We start from the raw sequence: 25,910 nt of genomic DNA, 5'->3' as shown, positions 1-25,910 counted from the left end.
GCGGGGTGGGGTGCGGCGGCTGGAGCAGGATATAAGGCGCGGGGAGGCGGGCGCGGCGCTTGCGCGCGAGGAGGGAGAGGGGCGGGGCGGGGCGGGGCGGGGCGGGGGGACCTGCGCGGAGCTTGCGCGAAGCGCGCAGGCGGCGGCAGCCGGGTTGGGTTGGGTTGGGGGGGGGGTGGAGGGAAGAGGCCTGGCAGCGGCAGGGGCGCAGCGGGGCGTCGCTGCGCGGGGGCGGGCGTGGGGGGGACGGGGACGAGGCCGAGGCCTGTGAAGGGAGCAGGGCCGCGTGCGCAGCAGGCCCAGGCTGCCCCGAAACCTCCGCTTTTGGGCCCCGAAGGTGGAAGAGCAGCCAGAGAGGAAGTGCCGAGGGGGCCTAAGCTAAAGTAATGTGCAAAACGGGAGGGAGGGAGGCAGCGGCTGCCTAAAATGCCGTGTTGTGTGTACTCTCTGCCTTGGTAACCTTGCTGTGGGTGTGTGCTTAGCCCTCGTGTGGCTTGTGCTGTTTTATTATTATTATTTTTTTAATTTTTAAATTTTTTATTTTTTTAATTTTTTTAATGTGTTTTCACACACTGCTTATTTCCTGACTGGTTGTTAACAACTTTTTTTTTTAATCTATATGTTTATATATTCCTTTTCTGCATATGCGCTCTCGTTTGTGTTACCTTTTGCCAATGTAACCATATACCGTTTGTCTTAGGGCTGGCAGCTTAGATGGCGTGCGAGGCTTCTCCTGCTTTATTGCTACTTGTCATGGTTGGCGCTCTGCAGATGGCCTGCGATCGCAAGAAATGACTGAAGTTAGTTATGGTTTTTTTTCCCCTCCCCCCCCCCCAACTTTTTCCAGAAGATAAGTAATAAAACAGGTGGCAAAATCCTGGCAGTAAGGAGTATATGTTCTCTGTACGGGGTTATTCAGGAATCTGCAAAGGTGGGTTTTGTTGGTAGCGCTGTTTAAACTAAGCACGTCAAGCCTCTGCAACGTCGGGGCTTGTGTCCGAGGCTGACTAATGAAAATGTGTTATCTACCATGAAACGTAAGTAAATAGTTGCAGTTAAAAGCATGTTAGGCAGAAGCTTGTTCAAAGCCAACAAAGGAAGGTATAATAGAACTTTAGGAACCTAAAGACTGCTCTATCAACAAAAATGACAAAAAAAAAAAAAAGCTTTAAAAATGTTTCTCTGCTCTGTTTTTAAATTACATGACAGTGAAATTTGACTTCAAAGTTTATATCTGACCAAAAATCAAATGTACGAAAAATCTTGCAGCGCTTACGCTGTTAAGGAGCATTTCTTGGACTTAGCATTTTGTTATATTGAGGAGTGACTGAAGGGGCAGTGGAGGATTGTTTTGCACGCCTGAAAAAGGTAATTCTTGCTACCTCCTCTAACAATATTGGAAGGAATAATGAAGCTTTTCTTGTGGAAAGAACCTCATAGGACGAGAGAATAGCGGTCGTTCCTTATTTGGGGTTAGTTTCTCTCATAATGATTATGAGGCTAGTGTAGTCAGGCGTTTATTAGAATACACCTATCCAATTACATGTTCATGCTGTGCGAATACTTTTTTCCTCCTGAGAACAGCACTGTGAAACTGTGCTGTGAGTTTTCAGTGGAAAGAATGGTCCATACCAAAGAGCTGTACCAAACTTACTGTGACGTTAAGGATTTTGACATGATTAAAAACCTGTAATCTTTAAAATCTAGCACTTTAATAGTTCAACTGTATTTTGCTTAAACTGTTCTAATTATGCTCTCTGTACTCCTAGATCTAGCATATGGATTTTTAGGGTCTCAAAGTTACCTGAAATTGTTCAGTATCATTGTTTGCTCCTTGCTCCAAACGTTTTGTATGCTGTCCACCTTTGAAAACCTTCTGTTGAAGGGTCAAGACAGATGAAAAGCTAGTTTTCGCCTAAAGCATATAAGAATCCAAAGCTAAAACTTTTTTTTCGTAATTGACTGCTTAAGATGATAACTTGTGTTAAGAGTATGATGGTAGGAGTCTGGCAAAACTTACTGTATGTGGTAAAACTTTTGTGACTGTTCATAAGCAGTTCCAATACGTGGTCTGACTGACTTAACCTTCGGTAGATTGCCCCCAGTCTGTTTTGGCCATACAGAAGTTTGGAAACGCTCTGAGCGTGAGAAAATGAGAACATCACATGCAAGTAGCATAAATCTCATCTGCTGCGTAGGACAAACTGTATAAAGTTACTAAACAAAGTACTGAGGCAAAAAAAGGTGATATCTGTAAGTGTTCTTTGGTAACTTAGAAGGCATGGAGTAGATAAATGGTTATACGCATCAGTTGACTGGTGCTCTTCTGGTCCATTCTTAGCTATGCTTTAGAAGATCAATTGTTAGAAAGCCTGAAAATCCATCAGGACAGTTTTAGCTAGAATTATGTGTGTCTCTGCATTAAAACAAACAAACAAGTCTGTCCTGTTTGATTCTTGGTGACTGGAACCTGATCATCACAGCTTTACTTTTCTAAGTCAGTCTTCAAGGTGTTATGCTTATCCTCCACTTGCTGCTTAGTCTCTGAGAGGAAAGACATGGTTCTGTGATACAAATGACACTGAAAGTCCAAACTGCTACTAAGGCTTCTTTGTACTGACCGCTGTGCAGATGCTTTAAGCCCTCCTGCATGCTTTGCTAATAGCCCACTCCTGAACGTGGATGCAATTTATACTGGCAAGATAATTGGGACTTTACCAAGAGAGCTTTTTTTAGTTCCTCTTTCCAATTTAAATAAACTCTACCATGATTTTTTTTGCATAATTGTCTACAACATAAATGCTTGTTAGACTGGTTACGCTTTAGCCACCAATCACCTTTTGATGACCCATGAACAACTTTGTTATGAACAACGGGGCACAAGACGGGTGAAGAGTTTACTTGGACTGTTTACAGCATAGGCAGTTTGGACAGAGTCATCTCGTGCTAGCTAATCATAGGAGATCCTCCAAGTTGCGCTGGATATCAAATGTGTATGTATTTAAATGTTGACATTTAGTTCTCTGTATGTACATGAAGAGTTAGCTGCTGCTTTGCAGAGCACTGAGCACTGATTCCTTTCTGAGTGAAGAAAGAGATGCCACATAAAGTAAAGCGCTTAGCGTGATAGTGACAGTAACTTGTGACTTATATGCTAACATAGAATAGTTAGAGCTGTGTAGCTGATGAGGCAGCTTTCGTAGAAAAGTAATGCAAGAAGTAGTGAAGGAAATACTGATAGAGGACTTTATTTGTGAAGGTTGAATGCAGAGACAGGAGTGACTTTGGTTCAGCTTACTCTAAAATGAAAGAGAGGTCCAAAACAATGAAGATTGGCTCAAGATAATTGAACACTTACGTATTGCTTTCCTAGTATCTCAGTTGAGAATAGAGGAGAGACTGAAAATGGTGGGGCCACAGAATAAGCAGAATTCAAAATGGGGGAAGCAGTGCAAGTTTGAGTCAGCAAAGCTGATTCAGGCTGGGGTGATCTGCAGGGATCCCCACTATTTTATTCCCTTTAATGCATCTGTTCACTAGCAGCCTGAAAAGCCTTGCTTCAGAAACTGTTGGAAACGCTTTGAATGCGGGACAGATTCATGTAAGATGTTACAATCCTTACTTGCCCTGGGGATGTGAGTATTGCTTTAACGGTTGATCAAAACAGGTTTAGGATAATAGACTTCAATGCCGGGTAGTCTGTGGGCTACTTCTAAGGGGCTCACAAAAGGTGAGTAATAACAGACTTAAACTTCTTTATAAAGGCCTAAACCTTTATTTAAAAACTGTTAGGAATCTACAAGTTGAAGAAGAAAAACCCACTGAATTACTGATTTGCAGTTAAGATTTGTTCCTAAAAAAATGTAGAGTAACTCTATTTCCACTAGATTTTGCTTTCTAACATTTGGAGAGAACAAGAAATATTTTGACAGCAGCGTTGCAGTTTGTTACACAAGTCCACCCTATAGAGCCTTTTGCCACAACTCCTGGATTTGAACAGGAAATAAAAGTCGTCGATTTTTATCCTGCCTTTTAATCACTTCAGATGGCTTTGCAAAGGAGCCGTATGCATATCCCTGCTCTTACAGGTGAAAGTGAGGCACAAAGGGCTGGAATGGCCTGCCCAAGAGCATTTACAGGCTATTAACAGGGCCAGGAATAGAATCGGAGGTACAGAAGTCCTTATCTAAGGCTCTCTCTTCAGTGTCACATTACTACTTTCAGAAGCAGAAGATTTGCCTGTTATTTCTACCTGTCTCATAAGCCATTAATTTATCCCTGACTAAAAATACTGTATTGGACTGTATTTGGACTGACCCAGTGTGGGCTACTGACTTGATTGATGTTCCTCAAGCGTAAAGGGTTGTTTCTCATAAGCTTGGAAGAAGTGAGCCTTTCAGATATAGTGATGTCTAGAACTGATTTAACCTGCTTGCTCTACAGCTGAAAATATTAATGTAGTTTCTTTGCAGTTCCTTCCTCTCATCCCAATTCCTCTTAGTTGCTTTTTACATCCCACGTAATGCAGCTAAATCTTACCACTCCTGTAGCAAAGGGTTCTTAAAAATCTCCTCAATTTATCTGGAATCCATGTCTCTTCTGAAATAATATGCATTGATTTTTGGCTGACCTTCGTGGGTCACCTTATGGGTGAATGACAGTGGCTTTCTGAAATAGAAGAAAAAATGAAGACCTCGGTAAAAAGAAGAACGTGCCTGCTGTTACCTGTGAGTACTGTGACTGTGGCACCATGTTCATCTAACAGGCTAATTTTGATTCTGCCTTAGCAAAAGCTTTCTGGAAGCCTGAATGCTACCAATTGTCACTAATTTTTTTTTTTTTTTAAATAAAACTACCAGGAGGAGTCTGGAGGGATGGTGCCTAAGCCTTAAAGTGTCATCAGAACTGCCCTTGCAGGTGTTGTATGATCCTCGTACATTACCTGGCTTGAGGATTTTCTTGAGATAGCTCCCGGGGGAGGGAGAGCAGGTGTGATGCTCTTCCTTCTGAGTGATGTCACCTGTCATAAAAGGGCCCCAGTTTTCTATCAAGTGGTGCCCAGCCAGTAGCAAAGAGGAAAAGCAGGGTGTGTTTCTGTGGGCTGCCCCTAGCCAGCAGCTGCCCCCCCGTTGCTGCGGAGCTCTGGGGATTGGCCTGAGCCTGAGCCCCAGCAGCGCCTGCAGGCAGGGCTGGCACAGGTGGGTGAAGCCAAAGGCCCTGTTGAGAGATGAGCAGGCTTGTAGCAGGGCTCAGTACTGCAATTGCTCATACAGTTTTGCGGTCTGTACGTGGAAACACTTGCAAAATTTGTTCAATAGCCGCTTTTATTTCAACAAAATCTTGGGAAATTGGTATATTTGATCCCAGCTATAGATGAGGAGTGTGACGGATCTGGAGCTCGGAGTGAAAGAAGCAAAAAGCTTGTACTGGAGATGTAGTCACAGAAGCCGACCTGACGATTCTAAAGTAGCATTAGGGTGGAGGTGCCACTTGTGCACACCAGCCTTGTGTCAGTGGTAGGCGTTTACATTAAGCAGGTAGTTGTTGTGGGTGCTATCCTGGTTAAAGTCAAAATGCGTTGGCTGCAGTGGAGCAGGACTTATTTTTACCTAATCGTGAATAAGGAGTTCAGTTAAAATCCCCCTGAAGTAGCAACACTGTCAGATTCTTCTCAGTTACAAGGAATTGCGCAGTCAAAATTATAGCCATGCTTCAATGTAATGCTTAACACTTACATGTGAAGATTGAACTGCGTCAAGCACCTAATCTACATTTTCAGCCCTGTTTTCCCAGTGACAGCCGCTGCTCTCCGTTGACTGAAGTGCCTGCCTGAGCTTGGTCCTTTGGATTGCACTGATTTTACATGTTTTAGTGTGAATCAACGTGCCGCTTCCGTTTTAAAATATGTTGGCTATAAACAATGTAATTTTAAGGGTGACCCATCAAAATAGCACAATTCTCCAAAATTATCTGTCTAGGTATTTAACATAACGCTGAGATCAAATGCTGTTTTGATTCGGCAGTATCATTCAGGATTTGCTTGTCGCTCTTCCTGCTCAAACAGGAATGCACAGTGATAAAAAGGAATGGGCTACTGTAGTTACATCTATAGGTCCTCTAAAGTCCGTGGCTCAAATCAGAGAAGTCTTTGCTAGATCTTTCTGTAAATTTCTAATTTCAGATTTGTCTTGGACTCTGTCCCCATTTCTTGGAATCTACTTTTGTTTCACTCATTACATCAGCGTCGCATCCATATGACAAGCTCTCTCTTTACAGCTGGGTTTTCCCCTCATCTGACGGATGTATCTGTTGTTTGTATTGCCTTGGAGAGGGTATAGCCTGAACAAACCTTCCGTTATGAGCGTCAGGCCGTGAGTGAGAACGGATTACAGAGAGCACCTCCAATAGTATCAACTGGGAGAAACAATCATTTGATGGAAGGAGGCTGGAGTTATGTGAGAGCTTGTCTCCAGGTTTAGAACTGCCAAAGGGGGAAAAAATGGCTTCTTTAGGGAAGTTCTTGCTAGTTTGGGGAATAATTCTCCCCCAAAATCTAGCAGGGGAAGCCAGAGCTCCCCATTTTTACAAAGCACTCACACTCCCGATGCTCATCAAAGACAGACTGCCAGGAGCAGTAGAAGACACTCTGGTTAATCCTTGTTACGAGCAGCTAAATCGGAAATAAGCGCTAGCAATCTCGTGCTTCGTTTTCAGCTTGCTCAATTGTTGGCAATATTGTGGAGCTTCCAAAAGGTGCTTCTTAAATGGCATTCAGGATCTCTGTACACCTCAGCAGTGAGGGCTGACACCTGTTTCAGTCCTGGAGACAAGAAACTGAAGGCGTCTGTAGTCTTACCATCAACACGTTATGAATGCATGTGGCACAGTTGCCTTCGCATCAAAACCTCTGAGAGCAGGTGGCTGTGGAGAGTGGTATGATTTTACCCTATCAGCAACTGGTTGTGTTTACCAGTGGGGACAAGCTTTTTCGTGCTAAGAAAGGGGGGGCTATGAGGACTGTGACTGTTGATGTTTGCTGCCTGCTAGATCAATGCCGTTTCAGGTCTGCTTGAAAACGTCATCCTTTTTTGCAGAGAAATTCTTGAAACGTAGAAGGGGTGGGAAATGATAAGGATCCCAGGAATTCCCATGAGTCCACCAATGACTAACCAGAAAAAAAAAAATTGATGCTGCAGGTCCTCTGTGTTTGTCTTGCTTATTTGTTCCTTCTGTGGAGCAGGCTATGGGTTGGGCAGCTAGAACAGAGACATCTGGGTCCTTGTTCTCCATCTTGCAGCCTCCATTGCATCTGTCAATCATGGCTCATCTAATGAGTGGGGGAAAAGGTCTAGTTATCAGTCCTTACCCTTATGACTGGTTCATGAAAGACGCTTCCTTAGAAAGGGTGTTTGAATATCTTGTGGAGTATTCTGGAGTTAGGCTCTAAACAGTCATTGCCGTTAAAAAGCAGTCCTGTTCTCCAAAGGCATCTTCTCACTGCTCCTTCCCTGTCTCGTCTGTTGCCAGCACTAGTGTTTATGCAGCAGCACAGCGAAGTGGATCAGGGAGGTAATCTGTCTGAAAACTAATCCAGCTGAAAGAGCAGCTAGTTTTCAGCTCTGTGTGCCGAGAAGCGGGAAAGCATGGCCTCTGTGTGGTGAAGAAAGCTTGCGCACAGATTGAGTTACCGCAGTCCTGGAATCATGCCATTAGCAGATTCCCAAGGCTCTTGGGTGAATGAAAGTTACCTTTAATTGGGTGTGTTACACAGGAATACTGGAATCCCTCCCGGCCATAGCCCCCTGCTCTAGGATCTGTCTGGGCTGCTGCTGAAGCAGCAAATTACATTTCTTGACTGGTCTGTCCATTTAAGTGTGCGGCAGCGTGTGCTTGAAAGGTGACGAAGGTGAGATCACACAATGTATATAGCTTTGACTTTTTAGCGGTTCATTTCTCTTGATTGCCACTTGGTGGAGACGTTGGTTGTTGTCTTCAAGGAGCTTTGGACTTCCACTCTTGAGGGCAAGTAGGCTGTAATGTTGGCAAGGGCTGTTTTATAGGTCAGTAATAAGGGAAGACTTTCTCCAGTGCTGCGTGATTTTTCCAGTAATCCTTGTGTTGAGGACGCGTGGCTTCCTGTTTGTATTCCATTTTACGTGTGATCATTTCTACACTTAGGAGGGTGAGCTAACGAACAGCAGGAAGGGACGATTTTGCTAGGGACGATTGATCAAACATAACAGATTTTTAGCGTAAGATGCTGCAAGCATTTCCTTTCGAATCCTCCCTTATCTGTCATCCTAGCTTATTCTAGAGCTAGAAGGTTTTCTTATCCCATCTTTATCTCGTCAGTCAAAGGTAGGTTGTGGTCTTTTTGTCTCCCCAATGACCCCGTTTCTCTAGTGAGATCTGAACTGTTCTCTCATCCTCCTTGGATTAGCTCTCGCTTTCTCCAAATACACCGTTATCAGTCTTCCACTCTGAAGTGTAGTCCTTCGATCTGTCCGTCTGTGTCACTTTGAGAGTCACAATCCCTGTAAGGAATCTTGAAGGATATTAGTGAACGTTTACTATTCTGGGCTAACTAACTATTCTGGAGATGATGGTTATTTAATGTGTACTTGCCAAGGTGAATGGTGAATTGCATCCCTGGGAGATTTTCAAGGATTTTGCAGATGAAGAGAACTTGAGTGCTTGCATAGCCTCCTTATTTCAGTGTGTGGTATGCCCTATAGGTACTGTATTCTCTGGTCTTGGGTGTTTGTCATCCCCCACATGTGAATGTAGATACCAAGAGATTTGTAACCTGTCCTTATGCAAAGGGCATAAAAACAGGAGCTTGCCCAAAGTAACTGATAAGGTGTGCTGTATATGGGAAATGGTCTGCTCTGTCTGTTGCCTATGACTAACGTCTCAAGATCTCATCAGTTTTGTGCTGACAAGCAGTGAGGGAGAAGAGACTATCCCTTCAGAAGACTGTGTGTGTAAATGAGATCGATAGCGCTATGTAAAGTCCTCTCTACTGACTGCTGCGGATGAGCATCAGTGTAACCTAGCCCTTGAAAAAATGTACACAATGTAGGTAAATGCATATTCACTGTAAGGGTAACTTATGAAACAACTGGTTTAAATATGTCATATAAACTCTTTTTTTCCTCCACTTGTTTATACCCTAGTACTACAAACCCAGGTGCTCTGTGGCACTGAAAATCTTACACCCCTGGTTCCTCAGCTTAAGTTATGTTTGTCTTCACTACAAAGCAGAAGACGAAAGTGGAAAACAGATTCTCGTGCATTTTTAGGTCTCAGTTACCTAAGATGATAAGGAAAACTTGAATAAGACAACATCAGTCTCACATTTTAGAGAGTTTTTTTTATTTGGAATAGAATTAAAAAAAAGTGATGTTTCTCTGCTGTTTTGTCTGGACAGGTTATTGACAGTCAATGCAAGTGCATGTTGAGATGGGTAGACTACCTGTCATGCTATAAATTTATCAGTGTTCAACCTTTGTTGTTTCTTTTTGTAATTTCCATGTCCTAAAATCTGATCGTTATCTTGCTTGCCTTTTTATCGTACTGGTGATCCTATTATTACGTGTGATTGAATGGATGACTTTGTCTTGTAATGTTGCTTAGGAAAAGCTAGGCACGTCTGGATGTATTTTTTTAGCTTTACATTTATGTAGACAGCATTACTTCTGAGAGCCACTTTCAATCTGAACTAGCGTTGTATATATTCACAACAGAAAGCTGAGTTGATCATTTTATTTTACTTTTTCAACGATACGATCTGATGCACAGAACGCATGAGAAGAAAAAGCATCAAATCAAATACTCTTTAAATAAGCTGTGTTCCAATATGACGTTACCTGTAATAGTCGCTGTTGGGCAGTGCTGTGCAGTGGAATACACAGAGCTATCTTGCGTTACTCCGAATGTGCTTGGGTGGATAGTCAGGGGTCCAGTAAGCACAGTCACAGTGTCCGCAGCCTGCAGGAACATCTTGACGGTTAGCCACGTTCTTTTGCGAGACACTGTAGTGGATCGTAATACACGCCTTCAGCTTTTTTTTCCAACTCAACCTTACACAGTGTGGGAGGAAGAAGCTAACGCTCTATAATATAGTCAGATTTTTGGAGGTGTGGAAGAGTAGCTAATGAAGAAACATAAAAAGACGATGGGAGAATGTTTCGGCTTGCTTTTGATTAGAACCATTCTGTTTATCACCCAAATCATGAGATAAAAAGGGAAAACTATCCATTACTATAGCATATATACAAAGAGAAAATATTTGTAGTATTGAGCAATTTTAATTAACCTGCCAAATAGAATTGAATAGCAATAGAAGCCTTCTCTTCACTCCAACAGTAGGTGTATTTCCCTTATTGTAGTGTATGAGATATACGCACGTGGCATTTTATTCATCTGTAATCTCTCTAATGACCTTTGTCTGAAATTCATAATATTGCCAATTCAGAATTAAAGCTAGCATTTATTTCTTTGTCAGCCAAAAACCAAAACAAGCCCCGAGCCTTCTTGTATCTTACAAAAAAAAAAAAAAAAAAAAAAAACCAAAGTAAAAAGATAGGACCTACACTGTGGCTTGTAAGAGAGAGTGTTTTAAACCACAGAAGGACGTGGACAACTTGGGGAGCTCGAGGCTGAAGGTTCTTCTGTTTTGGGGTGTGTTTTTTTTCCTGCCCTCTTGCCGAGGAGTAACCAGCCCCAAAATTTACTGCTTGTCTGCTCATAGATGTGGTGCTCTGATATGATAAGAGAGGTGTGTGCTACCTTGACTGTTGTTAGTCGTGTAAAGTGACCTGGGCGCTCTCCTCGCTTCCAGCTTTGCAAACGAGCGTAAGTGACCGATGCTGTTACTACACACGTTACTGTAAATTAGAGTAGAATCTGCTGCTCCTGGATTTGTTTAGTTAGCCCCCAGTATCCTTAGAATGAATACCTTCTGGAGCATTTTCACTGGAAAGTGGAGCGTGCCTGATTTTTAAGGGTTAAGCTTTACTAAATGAAGCAAAACAATCTGAGCTCCTTCCTCATATGAAGGGGAAAAGTTTAAGAAATCTAAATTAAGATCCTTCTACATTTAAAAACTCCTTAAATATCAGAAAAGTGTGTGAGTAACCCTTCCACTCCCAATTGATACCAAAGTCGTCTTTCACTTTACATGAAGGTGTAGACTGTAGCTCCCCCAACACCTTTTTTTTTTTTTTTTTTTTTTTTGTGCTTCTGACTAAAAACAATGCAGGGGGATGTTCCCGCGTAAATACTTTGAGTAACTTATTAAGTTGGTAGAGGGAGGAAAACTCTTAATTGATTGCTTTTCTTTTCTAAAATATACTGTAAGCCAGTTCTGACATTATTCCTTTCATGTCGTTAAATTCATATAAGCTATTGTACTACAGCGCAAGATGCACATTTTAGAAGAATGAAAAATGCGACAAGTTTGAATGATGAATGTACATAAATTTACTCATCTTTTATATAATGCCTTCTTGAGGTGCTGACGTTTTCAGTACATTACTCGTTCATAATGAGTACTCTTGTATAAAACATTTCAAAGGTAATTTTAAAGACCAAAGAATGACTAGAAAGTTATTCACTAAAGGGCAGTCAGTAATCTGAGTCTGAAAGGAGACCTATGAGAAATGAAATAAACTGATGTAACAGGCAAAAACTTTGCTTGTATAAAAGAATCTCCTGCCCGTTTATGGATTCAGTGTCCTAAAAGAGAAGATACAGAAGTGTTGTTGACTGATGCAGAGGCAAAATCATTATGTTCCAACCATGTGCCATTGAAGGAGAGGTGGGTGGGGGAGATCTTGGCAAAATATCCGTACCTGTTGTAGCAGAAGTCCGAGAGGTAGTCGCGTCGTCTGGTGCGGGGTGAATGCAATCACTTTTATGCTATGTAATTCAGAATGGATAATAAAGATACAGTATGTTTAAGGAATACGTTTAAAAATACAGAATATAAATTAGTTTACTTATCAGACTGCTTCCAGGCAGTCGTTTTTAAATAACTTGTCATGTACTTCCTGCCTATTACAACTTTGCATAAGAGCTTCTCCAGCTTCGTAAAGAGAATTAGTGTGAAATCAATAATGGCGTTTGAAAATTCACCAAACGTTTCCCATGCAGAGAAAGTCTCACTTCGAGTGCCGCTAATGCTGCGTGGGAAAACCACACACAGAGACGTGACCTTAATGGCAGACAAAAGAGAAGGCCGAGTAGATCGAAAGTGCAGGGAAGAAAGGCGCTTTCAGAAGCAACCAGAAGGATTGAGGAGGACCTGCCTGTTCCCCGCACAAGAGCAAGCCTGAAAGCCACTGTGGGCATCCGCTTGCAAAAAGCCTTTTGCCTGATGATGTAGCCTAGGTGCTAACACTGATGTCCAGCTAAAGGCTTCACACTGGCATGAACAGCAACCAAAAATTCACTTGATGTTGAGAACACCAACAGAAGCGTAGAAACATAAGTTTCCTGTGGCGTGTTAGAAGCGTGCTACCTGCTGGACTGTAGGTGATGAAGAGGATACTTGTGCTATATCAGTTTGCTTTATTCTACTCTCCCAGAAAGCCTGGAATCATTGTGGAAATGGGAAGAAACAAAATCATAAAATAGATTTGTAATTTTACATTTTTAATACAAGCGCTATGAAGAGCAATACAACATGTAAGTGAGATGACGTGTGGTAATCTTGTGGCTGGCTGTGTTCAGGCTACCTCACTGCTGGAAAAGATGCACTGGTAGTTACAAGTCACACAAGTTAATACAACTGCAGTTACCTGCCGTTGCCACGTTTGAGCTGGGAAAATAAATAAGATTTGTCAGTATCCCCTCTGCTCCTCCTTCCTCCCCCAAGCAACGCAGAATTGTCTTCCAGTCTCTTTCATAGTGTCGCTTAGAAATAGCAGATGGCAGCAGTAGAGCAAGACTATAGAAACTGGGATGCAGTGGCCTTTCAGGAAAGGCTGACCTGAGCTGTCGTACCCAAGAGCGAGGTTCAGAGAGTCGGGTCAGGACTGTCGGCGTCAGACGTTAACCGTGTCTGAGCCAGATGCCCGTGCCCACACCCTCTTAGCGGCTTTCAAACAGATTTTAAAATGCGCTGCTTCGTCGCTCATTTTGGTTTCCTGTTTTGGAGATTTGTGTGTCTGCTGTTTCCCCAAGCTTTTTTCTGAACTTAAGAGTTACAAGTGTGTTTTTTTGTTTTTAGGTAAAACCTCAGATTCTCATGGAAGCACTTGACTCCAGAAGCTGCGGCTTAAACCAGCAGATAAGACATTCCTGATAAAAACTGGCAGAATTGCACTGCTCTAAGCACTTTCAGAGACATAGGCTGCTTTCCCTATTCCTGGAAGTAGTCCCACAGATGTCTCATGATTGTTCACTTGAGTCATGGTTGCAGAAGTAATTTTTTGGGTGTTTTGGAGTCCCACATTCTTACATTGAACGTGTTTGGTGTTTGCAGTGCAAATTCTAATAGAAAGCCTACCTATTTTAAAGCACAAAAGAGGTGTTTTATCAAAATCAATGTTTTGAATTTAAACTAAATTACGTCCTGAATTGCAATTGTATTTTTTCAAAATAAGATCTCTCCAAGGGTAAAGAATCAAAAATGCAGAAGTAAAGTGGACGTAGCAGGCTCCTAATAAAAGTTTTATATTTGTTTTTATTGTGGTTTTCACCAGTCATATTACTGTGGTATTAGTCACTAGGTGGTGCTGTCATACATAGTCTGCTACGTTCCTTTTTTTCAGGGTGTGAGTAGCCTGAACTGTAGTTTTCAGCTGGAGTTTATTTTGGAAGGGAAGTATGGGAGTTACTAAGCTAGAGAGAAAAAGCTCCTGCTCGTTTGGGCTAGAGTGAATTTTTAGAGCGGAATTGCTCTAGGGAACCTAGGTATTATTTGTTGGATGAGTTTCCTGAAAGATGGTCTTGAAAGATTCCTGATTGCCTGAAAGATTTCTGAAGGTTGTCTGTGTGCCACTTATGACCATTTCTGCTCCCAGGTTCATGTGCTCTGTAAGAAACTGTGGTAGGGCTAAGCCTGTACTTAAAAGCTGTTTGATTCTGTGTTGCAAGGCTTTAATATCTAATGTTGTTGAGATAATAATGACTTGTTTTCCATATGTGTTTTTACTGTTAAACAGCGGAATTTGTTGCGTATATTTCTATATGCTATACCAATAACTGATGTTGGACAAGGTGAAAAAACTTGCACGTTGCAAATATAGTTAAAGAACTGTAGCTTCTTTCGTTTGCATTGCCATTTGAAAATTGCGTTTCAGTTTCATTCTATCAGTTTTTCTTATAAAAACAAATTCTGTCTGCAACAGGCCTTTTCAGAGTTCACAATCTTAGCTATATCCTGATAAAAGAGATTCATTGAGTACGAGAGATGGTCTGAAAATGGCAAACATTTCTCAGTGCTTTCTCTCAATTTTCCAAAAAGCTTCTGGGACATTTGAATTAGATAAACAAAAACTCCAAGTCACTTCAGTTTTCAGGCAAGGAAAGTTGTTTTGTTCTTCCTCGCTTGTAGTATTTTGATGAGAAGTGAGGACAAGATCAGACAGATGGAAAAAGGTGCGAAGGAATTGCAATATCAAAATCTTCCAAATTGCAGTATTGGTTTGAAAAATGAAAACATTAATTTGTGTAGCTTCCCCATCTGAATTCCAGGAAGTTTTTCTAAAATGCCATTTTAATTTTGGAAAATGCTGCATTTATTCAAAGAAGGCCGAGAATGAAAAATATTGCTAAGCGCTATTAAGCATTTTCATATGGAATCTATTTTCAGCCACATACCAGCAAATGTAAATGTTATTTTTTTGAATGAGACCCTGATCTTGCAATGCCTTTTCATTTAAGAGTTCCTTTTGGGTCTGCCATTGTGTTTTGAGTCAGATCCTTTCCACTCACTTTTTTTTTTTTTTTCCTCCCTGCTTCAGCCTCTTGCAAACTTACCGTAGAGCAAAGTTCACGGTTATTTTCCACAGGCACAAGAAGGATTTCCCTTCTCAGGGGTGTACTTGGCTTTCCACAGTGGAATCCAAGCACAAATTAATGCCAGTTCTAATCGTTTGTAGTAAAATTTATTGTGGTATTCGGTACTTAATACTAAAACCTACAATTTGTGATTTAACTTGTTAGCCATTCAGAGGCTTTTTACACTTTTTAATCAAACGAAATGGCTTAGCGGTTTTTGCATCACTGCTACACTGCCAGCATTGACATTTGTCTCAGTGTTGCTATTTTCTACTAATCTCCCACTCTGACAATTCAGTAATGTTAAGATACCATCTTTCTGTGAGAAAAAAAAAAAAAAAAGTTCTACTATGTGCAGTTAATTGAGAAGCTGGAAAATGCGAGTGCAATGCAAAAGCCAAAAAAAAACCCCCAACTGATTCTTCTTTAAAGTTCATGGTTTTTTAGTTGTTTGGGATTAGCAACATTGTAGCTTTTTGATTCTCTGAGATATATCTGTTTTCCTTTGTCCCTGGGAGGTTAAGTTTATTTCCATGTATCTCATAGGTAAGAAGCAGCTGAAATTCTCTTAGGGGAGGAAAAAAAACACAAAACCTGTTTGTTCTCCCCTGATTGGTTATTACAGATTTTATGAGTCTTATTTAGCAACCAGGATTTGTGCTCACATCCTTGATGAAAATTTCCACCTCCCTGTCCTTCTGCACTGACTCTGTGCTGGTTGCCAGCCTGGCTGCCATCTTCCAGCCTAGCGCAGCTCGATGAATCTTTTAATTCTAGCTTGGAAAGTGCTTTGTGATCCTTTCACATGAAAGGTTCCTGTTCAGGCTCTAGTCGCTCTTGTCAAACAAGTTTTTGTATTTCTCGCTGGACGTTTGTTGCTGTCAGCTGAAGCTGATGAGACCAACCATTGTTGGACTGTGTCAAGTAACTAGGTGTAACGGGAGAGAACGAAGCATGCACGAGTCAGAAAGGGTCAAATCGTTTAAGTTAACAGTACCAAGGGCTCAGTTTTCTCAGTTATGTTTTACCAGGTGCAGATAAAAAAAAAAATAATCAGGTGGTGTAGGTAACCTACACTACCTATTAGAGGGCCGTAAACAACTGTCTCACAAAATGAAAACAGAGATGAAGAAATCTGATTGGGGATTTTGTGCAGGTTTTGTTTTGAAAGAGCCAGCCTCATCAGATTCGGGTTTATGGAAAAGTATCACCCGGTTAGCAGTGCAACTCCATCAGGCCTTGAGAGACTGCTGCTAGCACACGTCGGCACTGTGAACTGGGCATTGGGCTGGCAGCCATCCAGCCCAGTGCCTCGCTGCGCTTTCCCTTCTGACTTTGAGATGTGCTGTTTGGATGATCCCCTTCCCACCTCTCCGCTCTCCTCCCACCATGTAATTGCTTTGTCTTTCTAGACTTATGCTCCTGGGGGAGCAGGTCTGCAAGCCTCCTCTTAGGAGGTGTTTGCAAAGTATGTGGCGTGACAGGACTGATCTCGGTTGAGATCTCCAGGCACCTCTCCGCTCCCAATAACAGTTGCTATTAATAGGAAAAACAACTAGTTGTAATAGAGCGCAGAAAGGGGAATAGCTTGGCATCATTAATGTCAAGTTTAAAGAAGAAAATACCTGACAAGCTCTGTTTGTGTTTTCATTACCTGTCATCCTCTGGAGGACCATATGCATATCCCTCAATAGGGATTCAGTTTCTGCCCTTACTTATACGCTGTGTAACCTCAGCAGTTTCAAAACAAGATTTAATGTCATTAGAGCAGATTGACATGAAATCAAGGGCAGGATTTTGTCGAAGGAATTCAGGATGCCTTTCCTTATTTTCATAAGCACCTGGTATCAGAAGGGTCGTTGAGAAATTTACCCGCACCAGACTTTCTTCCTAGCTATCTCGGTTCCCGACTGTATCTCCGGTTCTTTTTCCTATGCTGTTTTCCATTATACTAAGTGGATACTTTTAACATCCTTCAGGATACTTTATACTCCTCTTGCTGCATCTCATCCAGATACAGGAGATGATTATGTGGTCTGTGGTCATTACCTAGGAACTTGGTCAGCCCTCCTCGTGTTCTCAGAAGTGATGATAGATTAATACTCACGTCTGGTGTTGCTGTGAGCTAATTATTGTAACTCGTATAGAATCAATAGATTAATGTATATGACTAGTGTTCAGTTTAAGGTGTGCTGCTTTTCCTTTTTGCAAGGTTTTTCTTTCTTTCTCTCTTTCCTGCTGTTTTGCATGAGAATACCTACTTCTCTGATAGATTCAGTCTGCAAATCCTGAGTTCCTGAATTAGGCTATCCTACCAGTTTTTTCATTTGCACTTTAGAAATCACTGTCTACTTTGAAATTTCTGTATTTCAAAAAGAGGAAGAAAATTCCTTCCTCCGGTATATGAAATTGCTTGGATTTCTCTGGTATTTTTTTTTTGGTATAACAGTCAATGCCTTGCTTTCTGGTGGGTACAGCTTCTCTAAAGTCCTCTGAAGAGCTCTAAAGCTCTTTAAAGTCCTTCATGGCCCTTCCAAGAGGAATGTGAAGTCAGTATCGCTTGCAAATTGTTGAAAATAGTGTGTTTGTTGGACAGCAGATGCACAGTTTATTCTCCTTTACAAAATGCAATCAGTTGCTTTGAATCGATGCTCGTAAACTACAGTTAAAATCTTCTTTTCTTTTTCCAGAGAAGGATCTGAACTCCGTTTCCACCATCACTTTGAAGTCTTCCCTAATAGTCGTGCAATACGTTGACAATAAGGATGAAGCCTGATGTATCAAAACGTCCTGGAACGGATGTGACTCCGAACTGAATGAGGACCTGATGGGGTGGGCTTGTTGCACAGGGCTAATGATGGGAAAGAGTATGGCTGTGCGTAGAAGTGTCTACTCTAGATCCCCTTTATTTGTAAAACGTAGCTGAAAACTGGGGAGAAGCTAAGGTGCTATGCTAGGCAGTATGATTTCCTAGTATCGTTGCAGGGGGTAGGAAACAAGCTTTGATGGGGAAAGGGATTTTTATTTTTGAAAATCGATGCCCACATGGATCTAAGGGAAAGAGAAGTCTTCCGCTATAAGCCTGTAGTTTCCACGGTGATATTCTGACTCCAAGAGAGACAGTGTCCCCAATGGGCCGCAAAGAAGCAAGTCTTACTGTGATCCTCTGAGAAGCTTTTTCAGCAGAAGAAATAGGTATGGAAAGGCGAATTAGAGAATGTGGTATAAGAGAGGATTGATTCACCTTACACAGCAGATAAGGGTGTTCCCAAAGCGAAAGACGTTCCTCTAGGAGCATCCTCACATAAAAAGGAAGTATCAGATTCCTTGACCAAACTCAATCAATCTTCATGGCATGACATGTCTGTAGACATGTAACCTCCTTGCTGAAGCACCTCTGTAACTGCATTTTGCAGTTATTGCAGATGTAACTGCAGAAGTATTCTAGACAAAAAAGCTGAAGACATAAGCATTTCATATTTATTCAATAATAGACTGTATAAAAGCTGCAAAAAAAAAAAAAAAAAAAAATCCTGTGATTTTTCAGAGGGCCAGAATGCATAAGACAGTGTCAGATAAAAAGAAGAATTCTGGAATCTGTATGAGAATATTTCAGGTGAAATGTTTCCTTTCGAGCCCCAGAGAAATAGGGAAGAATGATAACAACCGATTTCTTGTCGTAGATCAGCTGTCAGAATGAGCAGATAACACTTACCTAATATTATCCAAAAAAAGAGATCCTGCAGATCAATTTGCACAGCTTCTGCAATAACAACCAAAGAAAAAACAATTTTGGAGTAGTTGGGAGAGGCATGCGGTGACAAAATGTAAGATAAGAGAAAGCTCTCGGAGATTAACCGGTGTAGAGCAGTTAATTGTTTTTTGCCTTTTCTCTCCTCGTTTACCCTCCATTTTGCTGCCTGCTTGCTTTCACTTTTTTCTAATACTTATGCCAAGAACTACGTTCGTTTCCAGGGAGCCAGTTCAGACAGAGATTAAGCAGATGTGTAAGGGAGTGGCCTTTGGGAAATCCAGTAGAAGCACATAGGTAGAAGTAGAAATTAGTGGCACAGGCTGAGTATTACTCTGTAGCTAAAAGGCATTACTTTTTCCGTCCAGCAAGTGCAGCATGGCAACATGGATATGACATATTACTTAATTAGGGGGATGTGGTAGAAATTATGAAGTACAGATCAAGTCTTGTGTAAGGAAATGGGACCAATTGGAATCTTGCCTAGCGTTTTTAATTAACTTAAGACTCAGTCTCTTGTTTCTAGAAGGGAGCGCTTGAAGGAATGAAGGCGCTTGGGTGCAAAAGTCATCTTCCAAACCGTTTGGAATTCACTCTGGTAAGAGTGATTTTTGACCGAGCTTCTTTTGCAGTTGAATTTCAAAGCAAGATGCCAGGCAATGCAGACCTGTATCACATGAAACTAATGAGGAAATTTCTGCTGGTTTCTGATAGCTATGTGTCAGTACTAGTCAGCCCAGTTACTACAGTGTCTTGAGCATCTCCGTCTTTAATGCATTTATCGTCAAACATCAGTACAACTGAAATTGTTTTTATTGGTCAAAGCCAACACCTTAATACACACCCAGAAAGGGAGAGCCTGCTCCTAAGAAGAATTTGCCTACATATCGCAGAGGAAGATACTGTAATGTGCTGTTTTTCCTCATTATTTATGAAATATATCTTTCTTGGGCATACAACCAGCACAAAAACAAATATAAAATTGACATAATAAGCTGAGAAAAAGTAGAACCTCTTCCCTGAGCCTTCAATCTGCCAGTTTTTATGTTTTTTCACCCACTTGTGCTGTTCTCAATACATTTTTTTTTTTTTTTTTTTTTGCCTAGAAAAATACACAGGATTTGTAACATGCCAAGAGAGACAGAAGTCTCAATCCCTGCCACGCTAAGGGGAAGGCCAGGTTTCAGAGTAAAAGGATCGTCTCCCAGGACATCCTTTTCTGTGTTTATTTTAGTCTAATATACTCAGGTTTTGTATATATTTTTATATTATCTTCGTCGTCATAGTATCTGAGCATTTCTGCCCGCTACCACAGATGGGAAGGAATACTCTTGTATATGGCTGGTAGGTACTCATGAAGAAATGAGAGTCTGACGGGAATAAGCCTGAGTGACTAATGACGTCTTTAACAAACGCAAGCGTTTGCTGAAGATGCATCGAGTTTTGGTCCTCTAGCGTCAGTGAGGTCCACGCCTTAAGCACGAGCGTTGCTGAGTGATAAACGAGGAACAAAATGCCGAACGTTTTTAGTTCTCCTGCAGCTAGAGTGGAAAGTTCTGACTGATCTCACACGCTACCATGGGATGACTGGGAGGAGAGTTGGGAGGGAATAAGGGCAGATTATACGATCCAAACTCCATTCAGTTATGTGTTGACTAAAGTAAGCACGAGGAGCATCTGTGCCGTGGCTGCAGAAATGCCTGCGAAGCAGCTGTTAGGACGCTCAGCAGTGAGCGTGGGGTTCTGCTCGATCCCACTCGCTTAGCTTAGAAAGAGAAACCAGAATGGGCTAGAAGCAAAAGGCATTTCCTTTTAGGAGGAGGGGGTGGCCAGTGGCTTAGAGATGCAAAGTACAAATCCATGGGAAGTTCCGTTGCTCATGGAATAATTTTTAGGCCGTGTGTGTTATTTCCGTGGAAGTTCTGCAGTGAAGGCATCCTACTGTCTTAACAGGCTGCGCGTGCCTGTGAAAGCAGCAGCCCTCTTAAGTCATTTGCTTAATGTTGCACATGAAATAAAATTGCACCTGAAATACAGCTGAGGTTTGACTTTATAATACTGTGCTGACTTCTGATTGGTAGAGCTGGACTCCAAAGCGATACAGTATTCTCTTATTCCTCTTTTACTCCCCTTCTTTCAGGTGTGTAATTTGGTGCTTCCCCAATTAACTTTCTCATTTATTTCTGTGCAGTACATCAGAGGCCACCGTACTTCTTGTCATAATATTTCCAGGTTATAAGAGAGCAGAGGGAGCAGAAAGTAACTACGAGATAGATCTGGATCTTTCATCTTCGTTTTTAAATCCTCTAATTTCTTTAAAGTACATATTCTCTTTCCTTCTTGCCACCAGATAGAAGAATTTATTTGAATGTCAAACAGGACCTTAATGAGTCCCACAAGATAATCAGAGCAGCAGCTGTCTAAGTTAGTTTCTATAAATAATTCTATATGATCATTACTTAAGTTTTTAAGCACCAGCTCCAGAGTCTGCCTCTTCCTCTCGCAGATCCATTTGAAAACAGGAGTGTTAATTTGCCAGGTAAGGCCTCAGCAGTGTTCACCTAAAGGTGAGACTGTGGTGCTGAACGCTCGCCTCCTCAAACGCTCCGACCGAAATGAAGTGCATAATTTTGAGGGGCAAGGCGCTCCTGATTAGAGAATATTGCAGTCATAAAATGATTGATGCAAATATCCAGAAATGTCTTAAAATAACATTAGTTACCATTCAGCAAAAGTTGGCACCTGCAGAATGGTGGCTGTTAAGCAGTCTTATACTTTACTACACGGAAGAGAGCATGTCTTAAGGGTTTACAACCTTGCTCTACAGAATTGCTGAGTACACACAGCTTTTTTCCTGTACTCTACCCTTTCAAAGTCTCTCATACAAAGAAGGGCAAATGACTGTAAATTAAAGTTTTGTTGCCTTGTCTTCTAATATCCGTGTGCTCTATCCATCACTAGCAGATGCTTATGCTTTCCTTTTGGACATAAAAAGAAGTCTGAGGGTATTCTAAATTTGAATCACTTTATTTGCACATATATACCAGTCCCAAACTGAGGATGTGCAGCCAACATGCAAGGCAGTCCCTTCATTTAGGAATCCTAGCCCAACATTTCTGTCTGGTTCCCCAGAGACAACTCTCACACCAGAATTGATTTTAACAAGAGTCAAGGCAGACAGCCAATTTTCAGGCTGTGCACATTGCCTCCTCTTCTTCTGAGTCTGCCAAGGCACAAAGTCCTTGCATAACCCAAAGACTGAACAGTAAGATTGGCGGTTTCCCCGAGAGATGAAAACCTGCTTGCACACTACAAAGACAACATTAGAAGATTTTGTAGTGATGCTACCTGGTGATGCTTCCCATAGCGATACGCCTGCCTGGCAGTTGACAAAAAAGTTAACTGCAAAGGTCTAGGTGAGCTGCACCTTTCACTAGCATTGCTGCAGTTGGGTTCTTATCCAAATTAGCTGTGTCCGCGAAACCAGGAAGGGAATCAGCTTTCTCTACACTGATACTGTTTCCATTTATCTTTTTAAAATTTTTTAGTGTGTTTACTAATAGGCTTGTTCTCAAGAATTTTCATTTCCAGACTGATCAGTTGCACAATCTAGGACATTTTTATTTCATGGACCTCATCTTTCCTATGTCAATTACTGTAGATTCATGCTAACGTCTTGTAGGCCTTCCCTCAAGAGTATTGTATTTCACACACATATTTTACTCAGAGGAAGAGAAAATTTTTTTTTTTTTCTGTAGCTCAGAACTAGCTCTCTCTAGTTCTTCTGCACCTTTTCCCTTCAATTGTTTCCGTTTTGCAAGTAAGACGCACCTACTAACGTAGGAAGGCTGCAGTCACTTCCAGCCTGTTCTCAATACTGCCTACAGACTGATGCAAACTGGCATATTTAAAGCCCAGGCAGACAGCAGCTGTGTAACCCAGTGGCATTGCCTTCTGAAATTTTCTGCACAGAAGAGGCGCTTGAAAGGAATGTGAAATGAAGTAAGAGTTTGGGGAGAAATCCGGTTCCAAACCCTGAGGCAATACTACACTGAGCAGTAAATCTTCTTGTCTGCCTCTACAGAAAGAATAAGACGCTCCCCTGACTTGCTAGCTTCTGCTCTACTGCCAGGCAGGTGCCCCGCAGACCTGATTCCCCAGCCGTCTGTATCAGGGACCTATACGAGCAGGCTACTGTTCCCTTTCAGCCTATGCTCCTGGTTTTCTTTTCCATGGAAACCGGGACGCAGTAGAAGAAGAAGGAAGGTGGGAGGGATGCTGCCTGACATGGCTTTTGGACATGAGCAGAAAACAACACCAGCCGGACACAGCCCTTTTTTGCTTGCTGGTTTCGAATAGTTTCAGGCAGCGTCAGATTCGATAAACGAGCTCAAACAATCTCAAAGCGCCCAATTCATACAGAAAAGTATCTACTAACTTGGGGAGAAATGGAGACTTAGAACTAGCAGCTTTTGCAAAGTTGCAGACAGTTATATAGCTTGAAGGTGGTGATGCCTCCCCTCCGATTCCAGGACAATCTGCCACGTGACTGTGGAAAAGGCAGAGGGAACAATAGTCAATTGGCAGCGTAAAACATGGGCACCTATTGTGCGTACGCGTTAATACCGGAAGGACAATTTCTGCGTGAGTTCATTACTGAGATCCCAGTGGGTTTTTCTGGGCTCTTCCTCTTCGATAGGAATAGGCCTGCTTCTAAATTTTCCATTAAAATGCAGGTTTTGATCGAAAATGCAGTTTCTGCCAGACTAGACATTTTCAGTATAGAATCAAGCAATTCTTTCATTAGGAGAAGTAAAAGAAATTGCTTGCTTTTAGGGTTGCTTAGCCTACGTTTACTACCTTTCCGTGTGCCGAAATAACCCAGGAGGTTGAAGGCTGAGTTGCTTCTCAGTGAGGCTGGCTGGGAGCTGCAGCTGGCGTGTCTGGCAAACCCCTGCCTCTGCCCTACTGATTCCCCGTCCCCACTGCTGTTCCCGCAGTGAAATGTGACTTTCTCCCTGGCTGGGCTGAGGCGAGACGTGCGCTGTAAGAGGCACGTGGCAGTGACATTTTAGGAGAAGTCCAACCAGGGAGGCCAGAGCTTGGTGAAGATGCAGAATCCCAAGTGGCAGCTCTCAGGGGACAGTGTTCCCCTGCTTAGCAAAACGTACCTTAATTGTGAACTGTCTCAAAGCAAAAGGCTGAAGGATTTTTTTTTTTTCTCCTCTCTTCCTTTTACTTCACACTGATATTCTTTTCTTTACCAATATCTTCAGATTTTCAGTTCCTCTACTAAACTACAGTCTGTTCTGTTTCTAGAAAAACTAGGGGAAAGGAACTGCAAATGGAAAACAAGCCCCCTTGTTTTTATCCATCTCTTCCCCCACACGCTTTGGTAGAAAGAAAATTCACTGACCTCCTACCTCCTTTTCTTTAAGCCCGGACTGCTTTTCTCAATGCTTTGTCTAGTGATTTCAGCTACACTTTCTGTTCAAGAAGAAACAAACCACTTCACATTTAAAAGCCACAAATTGTTGCTTCCATTTTGTCAAAAGGGCTGGGCTCCTTCCAGGTTTAGAAGCACACTCAAATCTGCCAAGTTTTGTCAAACATTACCTTCATTTTGCAAGAAATATTCATACTTTTTGGATTAAAGAGGAAAGAAGAAACCATTTGAATGGTTTCGGTAAGAGATAAGCTTCTGTGTTTTCTTGGGTGCAGACATAGGGGAGGAGGAATATGGAAAGACAGAATTAAAAAAAAAAAAGAAAAGCAGCAGACAGAAATACCCAGCTCAAGGCCAGTCTCAGTTTATAATTGGTATCAGATTCTGCCAGTCTAACTCATGTAGCGCAATCCCTATTGATTTCTGCAGGTTCCTCGCGGAGTAAGCTAATGTTTAACATAAATAAGGGCTGCAGAATGTTGTCCTTGAGAACTAAGGGTCGGGAAGCTTTTATTAATTCAACGGCAGTGTTCCTGACCGGCAAGTCTGCTCGATTCAGGGTTAATTAACTGATTCCTTAGAGCAGAAGTCTTGTGGAAGAATATGATCATTACCATTTATATTCATTCTAATATGATGGGTGCCAACTCCCCCTCCATCATGTCTTACAGAGAGCTATCTGGCAAAGGAGGATGACAAGTCTTTGTGAACTGATCTTGAATTCTGCCAGATTTCAGTGCTCATATATACATATATACATACATATATGTGTGTGTGTGTGTGTGTGTGTGTGTGTGTGTGTGTGTGTATATACACACACACACCCATAGTTTAAACTGTGTCGAGGTGCAAGATCAGACACAGTGTGAAAGGAAATAATGTGTACATTTTTTATTCAGAACTATCTTTTAAGCTTACATGATATAAAAACCCGTCATCACTGGGTAGCTCGCTCGCTTTTCATGTCAGCCTTTGCTACCTGGCCCGCACCAATGTGCAGGAAAGAAACACGGATTTGAGTTCTGCCCTAGCGCCGCGCATGTTAATAGTGCTCTGGAGGGGCTGGCACTGGGCCTGGGTCCTGGGGCTGGATCCAACCCAGCTGCCAGGAGGCAATGCTGGAGAGAGGGGCTACAGCTGTGGGCTCCGAAGGCGACTGGATCCTGTAGGTACAGGTCGCTAACGTGTTCACATTTTCTCAGTTCAGTAACATATTCCGTCCTTAAAAACCCTGCCCTTTAAAACAGAAAGGTGTGTTGTCTCCCTGAAAGATTAATCACAAGGAGGTGCTCTAGGTGGGAAGGCTCTTCCGGAGAGGTTCCACATGTTGTCAGTTAGTCATTTTGAACTGCAGTTTCCAGTAAGGTCCCTTAGCTTTTGGAAGTGACATCTAGCTTGACGTGTGCCAGCTACACAATCCACCTATCTCTGCAACTGCAAATATTAACATAAATGCACTTTAAGATAGTCTGTGTTCGCTTTTTAACGGAAATAAAGAGGGGGTGTTCCAATGTAGGCAAGCAAATAACGTTGAGTTACAGTGGTGTGAGGATTTGGCCCATTGTCGCTTATTTATAGAGGAGCTGCACACTACATGGTTAAGGCTTTTCCTGAAACGTGGTTGTTTCAAGAGGTTGTATAGGCTGGCTAGTAATACCGCTGGGGGGTCTTTCCCAGACGCTGTCCTTCCGGAGAGCTGATCCC

The 25,910-nt window shown here is 42.0% G+C and overlaps 1 long non-coding RNA gene across 1 annotated transcript; it reads left to right on the top strand.

The window, feature by feature from the left end:
- Positions 1-204: 204 nt before the first annotated feature.
- On the top strand, positions 205-21,607 carry LOC138066867 (uncharacterized). The gene is made up of 3 exons (XR_011140468.1): positions 205-383; positions 701-800; positions 17,700-21,607. It is a non-coding gene; the product is annotated as an uncharacterized lncRNA (long non-coding RNA).
- Positions 21,608-25,910: the final 4,303 nt, after the last annotated feature.

The sequence above is a fragment of the Struthio camelus genome, chromosome 3, assembly GCF_040807025.1.
Source record: "Struthio camelus isolate bStrCam1 chromosome 3, bStrCam1.hap1, whole genome shotgun sequence".
NCBI lineage: Eukaryota > Metazoa > Chordata > Aves > Struthioniformes > Struthionidae > Struthio > Struthio camelus.
The sequence above is the reverse complement of the archived record's forward strand: the minus strand, read 5'-3'. Positions and strand labels throughout refer to the sequence as shown.